This window comes from Dasypus novemcinctus, chromosome 9, assembly GCF_030445035.2.
Source record: "Dasypus novemcinctus isolate mDasNov1 chromosome 9, mDasNov1.1.hap2, whole genome shotgun sequence".
NCBI classification, from domain to species: domain Eukaryota; kingdom Metazoa; phylum Chordata; class Mammalia; order Cingulata; family Dasypodidae; genus Dasypus; species Dasypus novemcinctus.
This window is the reverse complement of record NC_080681.1, coordinates 110,598,227-110,611,041: the sequence shown is the minus strand read 5'-3', so window position 1 is coordinate 110,611,041 and position 12,815 is coordinate 110,598,227. Positions and strand designations below refer to the sequence as shown.

Genomic DNA, 12,815 nt, shown 5'->3' with positions numbered 1-12,815 from the left:
TTCCCATTTTGATTTGTAACTTCTAATGTGCTTACTTGTCATTTGTTTACCTTCTTTGGTGAAGCGTCTGGTCAAATCATCTACCTTTTTTTTTTTAAACAATTGGGTTATTTATCTGATTATTGAGTTGTGAAAGTTATTTATATATTCTGGATACAAACCTTTTATCATATATATGTTTTGCAAATATTTGCTTCCAATTTTGAGGCTGGGAAAAAAGTCCAAATCAAGACATCATCAAGGTGCTACTTTCTTCCCACAAACTGGCTATCAGCAATCCTTGGCTCCTCTGCCACATGGCAAAGCATGTGGCAGTATCTGCTGGTCTCTTCCTTCTCTTCCAGGTTTTACTGATGTCAGTTTCTTGTTTCCATATCTCTCTCTCTCTCTCTCTCTCTCTCTCTCTCTCTCTCTCTCTCTCTCTCTGCCTACCCATCCTGAATGAGGTAAGTCACACCTTAATTGAAGTAGCCTCATCAAAAGATCATCAAAGGGAGTGGATATAGCTCAAGTGATTGAGTGCCTGTTTCCCATTTGTGAGGTCCTGGGTTTGATCCCTGATACCTCCCCCAAAAATTTTTTTGAAAAGATCCACACCGGGAAGCAGCTGTGGCTGCCATATGGGAGGCCCTGGGTTCGCATCCCAGGCCTCCTTGTGAAGGCAGGCTTGCCTGCACGCTGGGGAGAGCCGCTGGCCCTCAAGTGCTGCGGGGTGCCATTGGCTTGCAAGCTCCAGGGAGAGCCGACTCAACAAGGTGACGCAACAAAAAAGGAGACAAGCAAAAACGAAGAGCACCCAGCAAATGGACACAGAGAGCAGAAAGCAAAAGAGCACACAGCGAATGGACATAGAGAGCAGACAGGAAGCAAGCCACAAGGGGGGCGGGTAATAAAAAAAATAGACACAGAAAAACACACAGCAAATGGACACAGAGAACAGACAGCAAGCAAAAAGCCATGGGGGGTGGGGGGGGCGGGGTTAAAAAGAAAGATCCACATCCACAGAAATGGATTAACTTTAAGAACATGTTTCTCTGGAATACATACAGTTTTAAGCCACCTAAAAGCAATATTGATCTGTAATTTTCTTTTCTTATGGTATCTTTATCTGGCTTTGGTGTTAGGGTGATACTGGCTTCATACAGTGAATTGGGACCTGTTCCCTCCTCTTAAAGTTTTAGAAGAGTTTGAGGAGGATTGGTGCTAATTCTTCTTTAAAGCTCTGGTAAAATTCACTGGTGAAACTAACTGGTCCTGGACTTTTCTTTGTTGGGAGGTTTTTCATTTCTGATTCAATCTCTTTACTTATTATTGGTCTATTGATATCTTCTATTTCTTCTTAAGTCATTTTAGGTAATTTGTGTTTTTCTAGGAATGTGTCCACTTCATCTAGGTTATTTAATTTGCTAGCATACAGTTGTTCACACTGTCCTCTTATAATCCTTTTTATTTCTGATTTTAGTTATTTGCATACTTTCTCTTTTTTCTTTGGCAGCCTACCTAAAGTTTTTCAATTTTATTGACCTTTTCAAAGAACCAACTTTTTCTTTCATTGAATCTATTTCCTATTCTCTATTTCTTTTATATATGCTCTAAAGTTTATTATTTCCTTCCTTTTGCTCAGCTTTGGTTTAGTTCACTCTTCTTTTTCCAGTTACTCCAGTTTATAAGGTTCACTTACTAATTTGAGATCTTTTTATAAATGTAAACATTTACAACTATAAATTTCCATGTGAGCACTACCTTTGCTGAAACTCATAAGTTTTGGTAAGATGTGTTTTTATTTTCATTTATCTCAAGATATTTCCTAATTTTATTTGTGATTTCTTCTCTGACTTATTAATTGGTTAAGAGTGTATTGTTTAATTTCCACATATTTAAAAATTTTCCAGTTCTGTCTCCGTTATAATTTCAATATTTTAACATTCATTGAAACTTGTTTTGTGACCTAATATATGGTCTATTGTAGCAGATGATCCATGTGGACTTGAGAAGAATGCGTATTTGGCTGTTGTTGGATGAAGTATATTATATATGTCTGTTAGGTCTAGTTGATTTATAGTAATGTTCAAGTCCTCTGTTTCCTTATTGATCTTCTTTCTGGATATTCTCTCCATTATTGAAAATGATGTACTGAAGTTTCCTACTATTAATGTCAAACTATCTATTCTTCCCTTCAAATCTGTCAGTGTCTACTTCATATATTTTCACACTCTGGTGTTAGGTACATATATGTTTATAACTATTACATCTTCCTAATGAGTTGACCTTTTTATTAATATATAATGTCCTTCTTTCTCCCTTTAAATACTTTTGACTTAAAGACTATTTATGATATTCTGATATTTAATATAGACACTCTAATTATCTTTTGGTAATATTTGCATGAAATATTCTTTGTCATCCTCAAAGACTTGTTTCTTTGAATTTAAAGTGAGGTTCTTATAAACAGCATATGGTTGGATCATGCTTTGTCATCCATTCTGCATACCTCCATCTTTTTACTGGAGAGCCTAATCCCTTACATTTAAAGTAAATACTAATAATGCAGGAGCTGTAGGTTTTTATATAGAAACCATTTTCATTTGAGGATGTTCCTTATTGATCCTAGTTTTTAGGAATAGGTATTGAGTTTTAACAAATGTATTTCTACATCTATGGAGATGATCATATGTTTATTCTCTTTTACTGGATTAGTTGGTGGATTACATTGAATGATTTTAATTTCTTACATATTACTGAATTCAATTTGTTAAAATTTTGTTAAGGATTTCTGCATCTATGTGCATGAGAGATATTGATCTATAGTTTTATTTTTCTATAATGTCTTTGATTTTGGTTTCAGATTCATGCTGACATCATAAAATGAGTTGGAAATGTTACTTTCTCATTTATTTCCTGGAAAAGGGTGCATAGAATTGATATTACTTCTTCCTTAAATGTTTTGTAGAATTCATAAGTGAAATCGTCTCTACCTGGAATTTCTTTGTAAGAAGGTTTTAATGATAAAAGTCCATTTGTTTACAAGATATAGGGCTATTCAGTTTATCTATTTCTTCTTGAATGAGTTGTAGTAGTTTGTATCTTTCAAGGAAATTTTCCCATTTAACCTACATCATCAAATGTATTGCTATAAACTTGTTCATAAAATTCCCTTATTATCCCTTTGATTTCTATAGGTTTTGTAATGACGTCCCTCAATCATTCCTGATATTGGTAATTTATAGCTTATATATTTTTGTTGATAAGACCAGTGGAGCTTTACAATTTACTGATATTTTACAATAAAACAGCATTTACAATAAATGTGGTTCCATTGATTTTGCGCCACTGTTTTTCTATTTCATTGACTTCTATTGTTATTTTCTTCTTTCTGGTTACTTTGGGCTATATTTGCTCTCTTTTACCTAGCTTTTTAAAGTAGAAGCTTATATCATCGAATTTATACCTTTCTTCTTTCATAATATAAGCATTTAATTGTGTAGATTTTCCTCTAAGCACTGTTTTAGTGGCATACAACACATTTTTAATATGTTTTATGGTCTTATTTTCTTTCAGTTTAAAATATCTCACATTTTCCCGTGAAATTTCCTTTTGACACACAGTTTATTTGGAAGCCATTTGTTTAATTTCCAAGTAGTTGGGGTTGTGGGAGGAGGGTTCCAGATAACTGTTATTGATTTTTAGAGTTTCTGTTGCTGTTAACTAAGCAATAACTGTTAATTAAGCAAATTGGTAGATAGTGTTATTCAAGCCTTTTATGTCCTTACCAATTTTCTGTTTACTCATTTTATCAATATTGAGAGAGAAGTTTTGAAATCCCTCACTATAATTGTGGATTTATTTCTCTTTTTAGTTTACTTTTCTCCATGTTTTTTGAGACAGTTACTAGGTGAGTAGACATTAAGGACTTTTATGTCTTCTTGGTGAAATGACCCCTTTATCATTATGAAATTCCCTTCTTTATCTATGGTAGTATTCCTTGTTGAAGTCTTCTTCTCCCAATGTTAGTATAACCTCTCTAGATTTCTTTTGATTTGTGTTAGCCTAGTATATCTTTTTGTATTCTGTTTCTATATTCAAAGGGGGATTGTTTAAATAGTATATAGTTGGATCATTACTTTTATCCTTTTTTACAATCTCTTTTTTCAATTACAGTGTTTAGACCTTTTACATTTAATATAATAATTGACATGATTTGGTTTAGAGCTATCATTTTGCTACTTGCTTCATGTGGTACTGTCTTGGTAAGAACCATCTACTGCCCTAGCTTCAATAAAGTTGTTATTAAAAAAATCACATTTGTGTGCTAGAATTAAGGGTGAGGAGAGAAAATATTTAAGCTTCATATTACCATAATAATATATACATATTGTCAAAATTTTGGAAAATTTTAAAAATTACAAAGAATTTTTAATAATCTATAACCCTACCACTTAAAGACAATACTGTTAATAATGCTTTCCATTCTTGTTATTGCACACCTCTGAAGTAAAGATGAAAGCAGGTGTGGCCCAGGTATGCCTCAGTAGTGTAGTTGCATGTACAACTGTTCATAACAGGATGTCACAGGCCTGGAATCTAAAAAAGAGCAGTATGAATATACCACATTCCTAATCAACATCATATGTTTAAGCAATTCCCAGGTTAGGGCCAGAGCAAAGGTCAAAAATATACAGTCCTGGGTTAAAGATCATACTCTGACCCTTAACTCTGATTTGGGGGTGTCACTTAAGCTTTTGAGTCCATTTCCTCAATAACTAGGAATGAAAACAGAGCCTTCCTCTCAGGGTACTTGTGAGGGTTAAATATGATGATCCACTTGAAGTAGTTAATGCTGTCTGGCATGTAGTAAGCTTTTATTAATGTTAGGTTTTAGTATAGGCACAGAGATATTGTATTACCAGCTTAAATTAATAGCTATCATTTACTAAGTCCCCACAGTCCTAAATGTCTTGTAAAGAATATTTCAGGGAAGCGGATTTGGCTTAATGGATAGAGCGTCCACCTATCACATGGGAGGTCCAGGGTTCAAACCCAGGGCCTCCTGACCCATGTGATGAGCTGGCCCACACACAGTACTGATGCGCACAAAAAGTGCAGTGCCACGCAGCGGTGTTCCCTGTGTAGGGGAGTCCCATGTGCAAGGAGTGCGCCCCATAAGGAGAGCTGCCCAGCGTGAAAAAAGTGCAGCCTGCCCAGCAGTGGCGCTGCACACACAGAGAGCTGACACAGCAAGATAATGCAACAAAAAAGAGACACAGATTCCCGGTGCTGCTGACAAGAATATAAACGGACACAAGAACACACAGCGAATGGACAGAGAGAGCAGACAACTGGAGGGGGGGTGGGGGGAGCAGAGAAGGGGAGGGAAATAAATAAAGAATAAATCTTAAAAAAAAAAAGAATATTTCATTCAGTCCTTAAAATAATCCAGTGGTTTTATTACCATTTTACAAATAAGAAAACTGAAGCATGGAATGAAGTGTTAAGTGACTTACCCAAGGCCACACAGGTTCTAAGTGGCAGAATCAGGCTTTGAACCCAGGAAACCTGACTTCTGCTCCCTCTTAGCCACTATAATAACCTCTAAGGGAACACGCTAAATATTGAACGTCTCCAATCGGTTAATATTTGACATTATGGCTGGTGTTTAAATTAAGATATTATATAGTTTTCAAAGTATAAAGCAAATATGTGGGGCTCTCTTGAAGTTCCACAGAACACTCTAGTTCCCCAGAACTCAGTTTGAAAGTCCCTGAGGCAATTCATTTTTGGGCTTTTCTAATTGCTAGATAGTTCCTTCTGTATCAAAGCTGATTATCTCCCTTCCTCCCTCCCTCCCTCCCTCCCTCCCTCCTTCTCTCTCTCTTTCACTTGTCCTAATTCCTACCCTTGGAACCAGCTCAGAGTAAGTTTCACTTCTTTTTCACATTAGTGGTTTTCAAAATGCTGTTGATAGCCTCTAGTCTTTTGTGAAGTTTTTGTTTCAATTATGTGCATGTGTGTGCTGGGTCACAATAGACAAAGTATTTATCATGGGTCAGAGTCAAAAAAACTGAAACGTTCTATCTGACTATTCTTCAAGTATGTGAAGGTGGCTGTCTTATGCCACCATCTAAAAGCTAATCCTCTCCTCCACATGAGAGTCTTCAGCTTTTGCAGTATCTTTTGGGGGAATGAGGGCTTCTCCCCCTTGCTATATTGAGCATCACCCTCTGGACCTGTCACTGATTTCATCTGGGTCTCTGCTCAAATCTCCTTAGGAATGACTTCCCCAAGCAACTCACCTAAAAAGTACCACCCCATCTCTCTCTAGCCCCCTTACCCTACCTCATTTTTTTCAAAGCACTGCTTACTACCTGACATTATATTGTATATTTATTTCTTATTTATGATCTCCTCCAATAGAATGTTCATAACTGAATATCCAGTGTATTTCCTGGCACAAAGTAGTTGCTCAAGAAATATTTGTGGAATGAATGAATGAACGGTAGGAGTAGACACATTTTAGCAATAGTGTGTATAAATATACTCATAATACATGAAGTCTTTCCTTCAAGGTTTACATTCTGTAAACATTTAACTTTCCTGCTTACAACTACAAGAATGTTTTCATTCTAGCATCTCTCTTTATGTTAAAAAAAGAACTTTATTATGTATGTTATAGTATTATCGTATATGTCATACATTTACATATACCTATTGCTATATAGGATATATCAATATATACTATAGCATGTATATTTAATGTGTAATATTACAGGATTGGAATGAGTAATTGTGAATATGCAGTTTTTGCCAATTCAGAAGTAATGATATCCTGCTTCTTCAGAGCATTTTACATTTTTCAAAGCACTCTCATGTAAATAACCTATTTGGATGTTCTCATAGGCTAAGAAAGTGTGTCAGAGAGCTGAAGGACACTTTAGCAGACTTCTAGTGACAGCTAGTGACCACTAGATTCTAATCTCACACTTACATTTTACAGATGGGTAAACCGCGGGCGTAGAGCAGGGAAGACTGTAGTTGAGGGACACCCAAGGATCCCGGAGTGCACCTAGGATTAGAACTCAGCTCTTTATAGTCCACCTATCGCCGCCTGCGCCGCAGCCCCCAAAAGTATGTGCACTCACAGAGGCAGAAACAAAGGAGTCAGATACCCCCCTCACAGGAGCTCGGCGAGGAAGGGGACACAGAGAGCACACGTCCAGGGAGGGGCAGGGCCTCGAATCTCCTCGCAGCACCTCCTCCGGCGGCTTCTTCCCGCCCTCGGGGTACCATCTGCCTCCACACCCACCTGTGGTGGACGTCCCATCCCCAGCAAGCCCAAGGGGTGCCCCAGGTCCTCCTCTCCATGACCCGGGGATGTCCCCCAGCCAGAACTGCCTCCTACCTTGTCCGGCCGTCGGTGGCTGAAGCTGGACCTACTCAACATCTCAGTCGCTATGGCAACGAGGGGCCTAACATTCTAGAGTCCAATTCCGTCCGCCGGCTGAGTAAGTCTAGCCAATGGTAGCCTCTGTTTCTTTAGCTTGAAAAATTCCTGACCAATCATTAGAGGCGTTTCAAAACCCTCCATGAAACTACCAGAATGTTAGGGCTCAGGTTACGTTACCTTAGTCAGGGTTCGTGCCGGGAATTAACGGGGATATAGGCGACCCCTAAAAAATCTTGCGATAGATCAAAAGTGTTAGAATGTGTTCACCCAGCAATCCTACTTCAAGGATTAAAGCTAAGGGAATTAATAACATTCACCCAAACAGCTGTTTATAATAGCAAAGAAAGAAAGGAAAAAAAGATTGATAAGGTGCAAGGGCATCCAGGTATCATGGAGTTCTTAACCTGGGGTCTGTGAGCTTGAATTGAAATTGAAAAAACATTATTCTTGTGGGAATGTGTTGGTGTGGGTGTGATATATTTTAAAAATAATATAGTGTGGACTTAGTAAGGGGTCCGTGGTTTTCACCTAACTGGCAAAGGGGTCTATGGAAGAAAAAAGGTTAAGAACCCCTGCGAGCAGTATTCCATGACCCTCTTACACGCTCGAGAGCAGTCACAGTAATCTTGTCAGGCCCCTGTAAACTTAGAATGAAATCCACACGTCTTACATTAAGCTGCCCCTGGTCCATTCCTCCTACCACCCAAGACCCACCCCCCCAAACCCTTGTACCAGACAGCTGCCCTTTGAGCGCTTCCTAAAATATGCCAACTTCGTTCCTCTCTCAAGTGTTCCCTCTCAGTTCTTTTTTTTTTCCCTAAGATTTTTTTATTTATTTCTCCCCTGCCCCAGTTGTCTGTTCTCTGTGTCTATTGGCTGTGTGTTCTTTGTCTGCTTCTGTTGTTGTCAGCAGCACAGGAATCTGTGTTTCATTTTGTTGCATCATCTTGTTTTGTCAGCTCTTCGTGTGGGCAGCGCCATTCTTGGGCAGGCTGCACTTTCTTTCCCACTGGGCGGCTCTCCTTTTGGGGTGCACTCCTTGTGTGTGGGGCTCCCCTACGTGGCAGGGCCCTCCTTGTGCGCATCAGCACTGCGCATGGGCCAGCTCCACACGGGTCAGGGAGGCCTGGGGTTTGAACTGTGGACCTCCCATGTGGTAGACGGACGCCCTAACCACTGGGCCAAGTCCACTTCCGCCTCTGAGTTCTTCTTGCCTCAGGATCCCAATCAAACTCGCCTCTCTTTATGGTCTCTGCCCAAAGGTCATTTCTTTAAAATGGGGACAAACTTCACAGTGCATCACTGGGAGGGTTGTGAAGATTTGAAATGAAAAACGATCAGTTTAAGTTTTGAAAAGCTTTCTGTCATCTGTAAAGCTGCAATACACGTTAAAAATTACAATTACATGTTATGGAGATAATAATCAAACGCTGCTCTCAGTGTAGGCATTTCCTAAGTGTTGCGGAACTAAAGTGCTGGGAGGTTTAGTAAACTACAGCCCACAGGTGTTAGCAGAGGGCAGGATAAATAATACGGCCAGGAGGCAGAAGTGGAGAAGGCTTTCTGGGGGCACCTGGACCTCCAAGGCTGTTTAAGATCTGAATACATGGTAAGGGGCATGGGCTTACCATGAGCTTTCCAGGACAGGAAGGGAAGGGGGACCGTAGTTCCAAGGAAGACCCCAGCGTCCCTCCAGGAGCCATTAGAGGAGACCCTCTCCACCTGAGTGCAAAGTTCTGACCGGGCTCCTTCTCTCCAGGGCTCTCCCCCTACGGTTCAAACAAGCTTTGCAGCGCAGCGAATTACCCGGGCATGTCCCGCCCACCTCCTCCTCGCAGCCATTGGTGTGTGCGACATCCCTGCCGGCTTCTAACTGACGGGCGTCTTGGCAAATCCAGCAGCAGCCTTTGAAAGCAAAACACTGCTGCACCCTGGCAGCTGAGTACGGGAAGGAATTTTGGAGGTTGTGTCTCTGGCTTGCAAGGAAGCGACCAAGTCAGAAACCTCTGATAGGTGGGCCGTAGAGGAAGCGCCACCGGTAAGTAAGGATTAAGACTGGGAGGGGTTGGGGGAAGGACTTGAATTCAGACTTAGTGTTTCACAGCAAATAATGAATGCTGTCCTAATCATGTGACGTCCCAAGGCACAAGCAACCATTTCTTCCTTCTTGCTGTCACCAGCCTGTTGTCAGGTTGCGTCTCGTTACCTCAGAACGTTTTTCCATTTTTGAATAGAGTGTGTGAGGAGGGGAAGCATGTGCTTGCCTTATTAATAAGGAAGTGAAATGGAGTGACTTTGCCCAAATGATTCCTCTACCTGTCAAACTCGGGCTTCCTGGCAATGACAGAGGGTGGAGTTAGCAGGTGGGATGAGGGGAGGCATTCTTGGTCTGCCCTGGCTGCTGGATCCCAGGTGCCAACTGGCCGGGTGGGAGTTTCCGGGTTAATGGGAGGAGACTGAGAGTGTAACCCTTATTGAACCAAGGCCCAGGAAAGGGAAAGTGCCAGACACAGCACTGGCACTCACCAGCCAGTAGCTGAATCGTCAGGGGGTGAGGAAGGGCATGTTTTTGTTTATTCATTCAGATACACTCAAATTCGGATACAGGCCCTCTTCTTATCAATCACATGCCCTCAGGTTGCTTAATGTGCCTGAGCCAAGGTTCTCTCATCTGTAAAACCTGTCTATGGAATTGGTGAGCTTATTCATTGAGATAAGGCAGGTAAGTGGGGAGTGGAAGTAGCAGCTAGTGACTTGCATCACTAACCATGTACTTCTCACTGGGGTGGTGGGCAACAAAGAGTTGGATTCTTGCTCTTGAGCTCTTGTTAGTCCTGGAAAAGTGCTTTGAATTCAGGAAAAGAGAGTCACCAGGCAAAGAAACGATCCTTATAAGGGAGTACAACTTGCAGAGAATTCCTCCAAGTCATTTAGTCCAGACTCATGAGGGACAGGCTTCTCTCTTTGCAGGAGATGCTTCAGAGGCCGGTAGGTTCCCGAAGCATAGATGGGAGCTGCTTTTTAAAAGTGGATTAAACCACAGCAGCAGAAACAATAACAAAAGCAAAACCAGAAACACACCTGGACAAAGCAGCTAGTCTAAAGGAGGGTAGGAGGCCTGAATACCCACCAAGCCCTTGGCCCATCCCCAAGGTATCTTTGCTTCGTCTGTCTTCCTGTGGGAGGGGCTGGGTGCACCTGTTGTAGCTCTGGCATTGTGGCTGATAAGGCCTGAGTTTGGCATTCTTGACTGTGAAGTGACTACAGGTGCTTAATAAGGTCCGTGTATGGAAGTCACTGTGCCTTAGATCCCTGGAGGGAGCAGCTGAACAGGAGATTTAAGGAACGTATTCCCTGAGTTTGCATGAGCACATTCACCGACTTATTTTTTTTTTAAACCCCCCCCCCGCCGGTTGTCTGCTCTCTGTGTCAATTTGCTGTGTGTTCTTCTGTGACCGATTCTGTCCTTATCAGCGGCACTGGGAATCTCTGTTTCTTTTTGTTGCGTCATCTTGTTGTGTCAGCTCTCCATGTGTGCGGTGCCATTCTTGGGCAGGCTGCACTTTCTTTCGTGCTGGGTGGCTCTCCTTACGGGGTGCACTCCTTGTGCATGGGGCTCCCCTACACGGGGGACACTCCTGCGTGGCAGGGCACTCCTTGCGTGCATCAGCACTGCGCATGGGCCAGCTCCACATGTATTCCCCGATTTTTGTACTCCAGTGCCCCTTCCACTCCTGTCTCAGAGGTAGAGACAGCCCTGGGCCACTTACCTTTCTAAGACTTCTTTTACATCAGAGATGCTAAAACAGGGATGCAGAAATTTAACACAGAAATGCTTTTCACACACCTAAAAATATAGTGAAGTATAATTGTGCTTTTCACAAGATTATTGCAGGATTTATAATCAAAGATTCCTAGGGCTTTACAGGCAGGAGGTCTGGTTATGGCATGTGAGTTATAAAGTCAGGTATGAGTATGTATCCCTGGAACCTAATGTACTGTCTCATCTGGAGGCAACAGCAATACTTCAAAAAATTTTTTTTTTCAAAGGACTTTTTTTTTATTTTTATTTTTTGACTTTGTAATAATATTATATTAAAAATATATATGTGAGGTCCCATTCAACCCCACCCCCCCACCCCCCCTCTCCCCCCCCCCCAACAACACTCGTTCCCATCATCATGACACATCCATTGGATTTGGTAAGTACATCTTTGGGCACCTCTGCACCTCATAGACAATGGTTAACATCATGGCCCATACTCTCCTCCATTCCATCCAGTGGGCCCTGTGAGGATTTACAATGTCCGGTGATTACCTCTGAAGCACCATCCAGGGCAGCTCCATGTCCCAAAGACGCCTCCACCTCTCATCTCTTCCTGCCTTTCCCCATACCCATCGTCCACCATGTCCACTTTTCCCAATCCAATGCCACCTCTTCTATGTGGACATTGGATTGGTTGTGTCCATTGCACCTCTATGTCAAGAGGAGGCTCAGATTCCACATGGATGCTGGATGCAATCCTCCCATTTTCAGTTGTAATCACTCTAGGCTCCATGGTGTGGTAGTTGTCCTTCTTCAACTCCATCTTAGCTGAGTGTGGTAAGTCCAATAGATCAGATTGTAGGTGCTGGAGTCTGTTGAGGCTCAGGACCTGGCTATCACATTGTCAGTCCAGAGATTCAAATGCCCTAAATATATCTTAAACCCCAACATTAACTGCACCTCCAGCACATTAGCATGAAAGTCTTATGAAGGGAGATCCCATCTGAGTCCAGATTCATCACACATAAACACCATTTCCAAAGAGGGGCCATCTGCCCTGGTAGTTAACCCCATCGGCCATGACCATAACTCCCATGGGTCTCTTTAGCCCTCAAAGGAACCAATATCTGGGGGTTGTATCTGCTTTATCTGTCTCTCTGACTCTGCTCAGTTGTGCATGAGGGCAATCCTTCTGCCAGCCTCCAGACTCTTTTTTAGAAACTCGTAGCCATATAAACTCATTTCTCCTCTCCATTTCCCCCTTACTTTAGGTCAAACAGCATTTTAAAGTCATGGTATTTTATGTAGACATGGATATTCTGCTGATCCGCATTGAACCTTCCGTATAAGGTCATTTTCCAGTTGCATCATCAGTTGGTAGTTGATAGTGGTCCCTCGTTGCCAGGAAGGCTCATCCCCGGGTGTCATGTCCCACGCTGGGGGGAAGGCATTGCATTTACATGCTGAGTTTGGCTTCGAGACTGGCCACATTTGAGTAACATGAAGGCTGATAGGAGGAAATTCCCAGGCACAATGTTGCTCTAGGCCTTGTTCTTATTTTAGGTTTATCAGCTCACAAGCATAGTCATTAGCATCAGGGGCTCACTG

The 12,815-nt window shown here is 41.6% G+C and overlaps 2 protein-coding genes across 16 annotated transcripts in view; one reads left to right on the top strand and one right to left on the bottom strand.

Moving 5' to 3' along the window:
- STPG1 (sperm tail PG-rich repeat containing 1) overlaps positions 1 to 9,238 on the bottom strand; it is an 85,768-nt gene extending 76,530 nt beyond the window's left edge. For 2 of the 12 annotated variants that reach the window (XM_023590821.2, XM_058304121.2), the window contains exons 1-2: positions 9,070 to 9,237; positions 4,485 to 4,581 (exon numbers count right to left, since the gene is read on the bottom strand). The gene's annotated coding sequence lies outside the window, so the exon portion shown is untranslated. Of the gene's footprint in view, positions 1 to 4,484; positions 4,582 to 6,982; positions 7,061 to 7,396; positions 7,446 to 9,069 lie in introns of those variants that run through there. The other 10 variants (XM_023590820.2, XM_058304119.1, XM_071217657.1 and 7 more) reach the window with 9 other exon arrangements.
- The window catches only part of NIPAL3 (NIPA like domain containing 3), a 74,521-nt gene continuing 70,797 nt past the window's right edge, over positions 9,092 to 12,815 (top strand). For 3 of the 4 annotated variants that reach the window (XM_058304118.2, XM_071217656.1, XM_058304117.2), the window contains exon 1: positions 9,313 to 9,479. The gene's annotated coding sequence lies outside the window, so the exon portion shown is untranslated. Of the gene's footprint in view, positions 9,480 to 12,815 lie in introns of all 4 variants that reach the window. The other variant, XM_058304116.2, reaches the window with a different exon arrangement.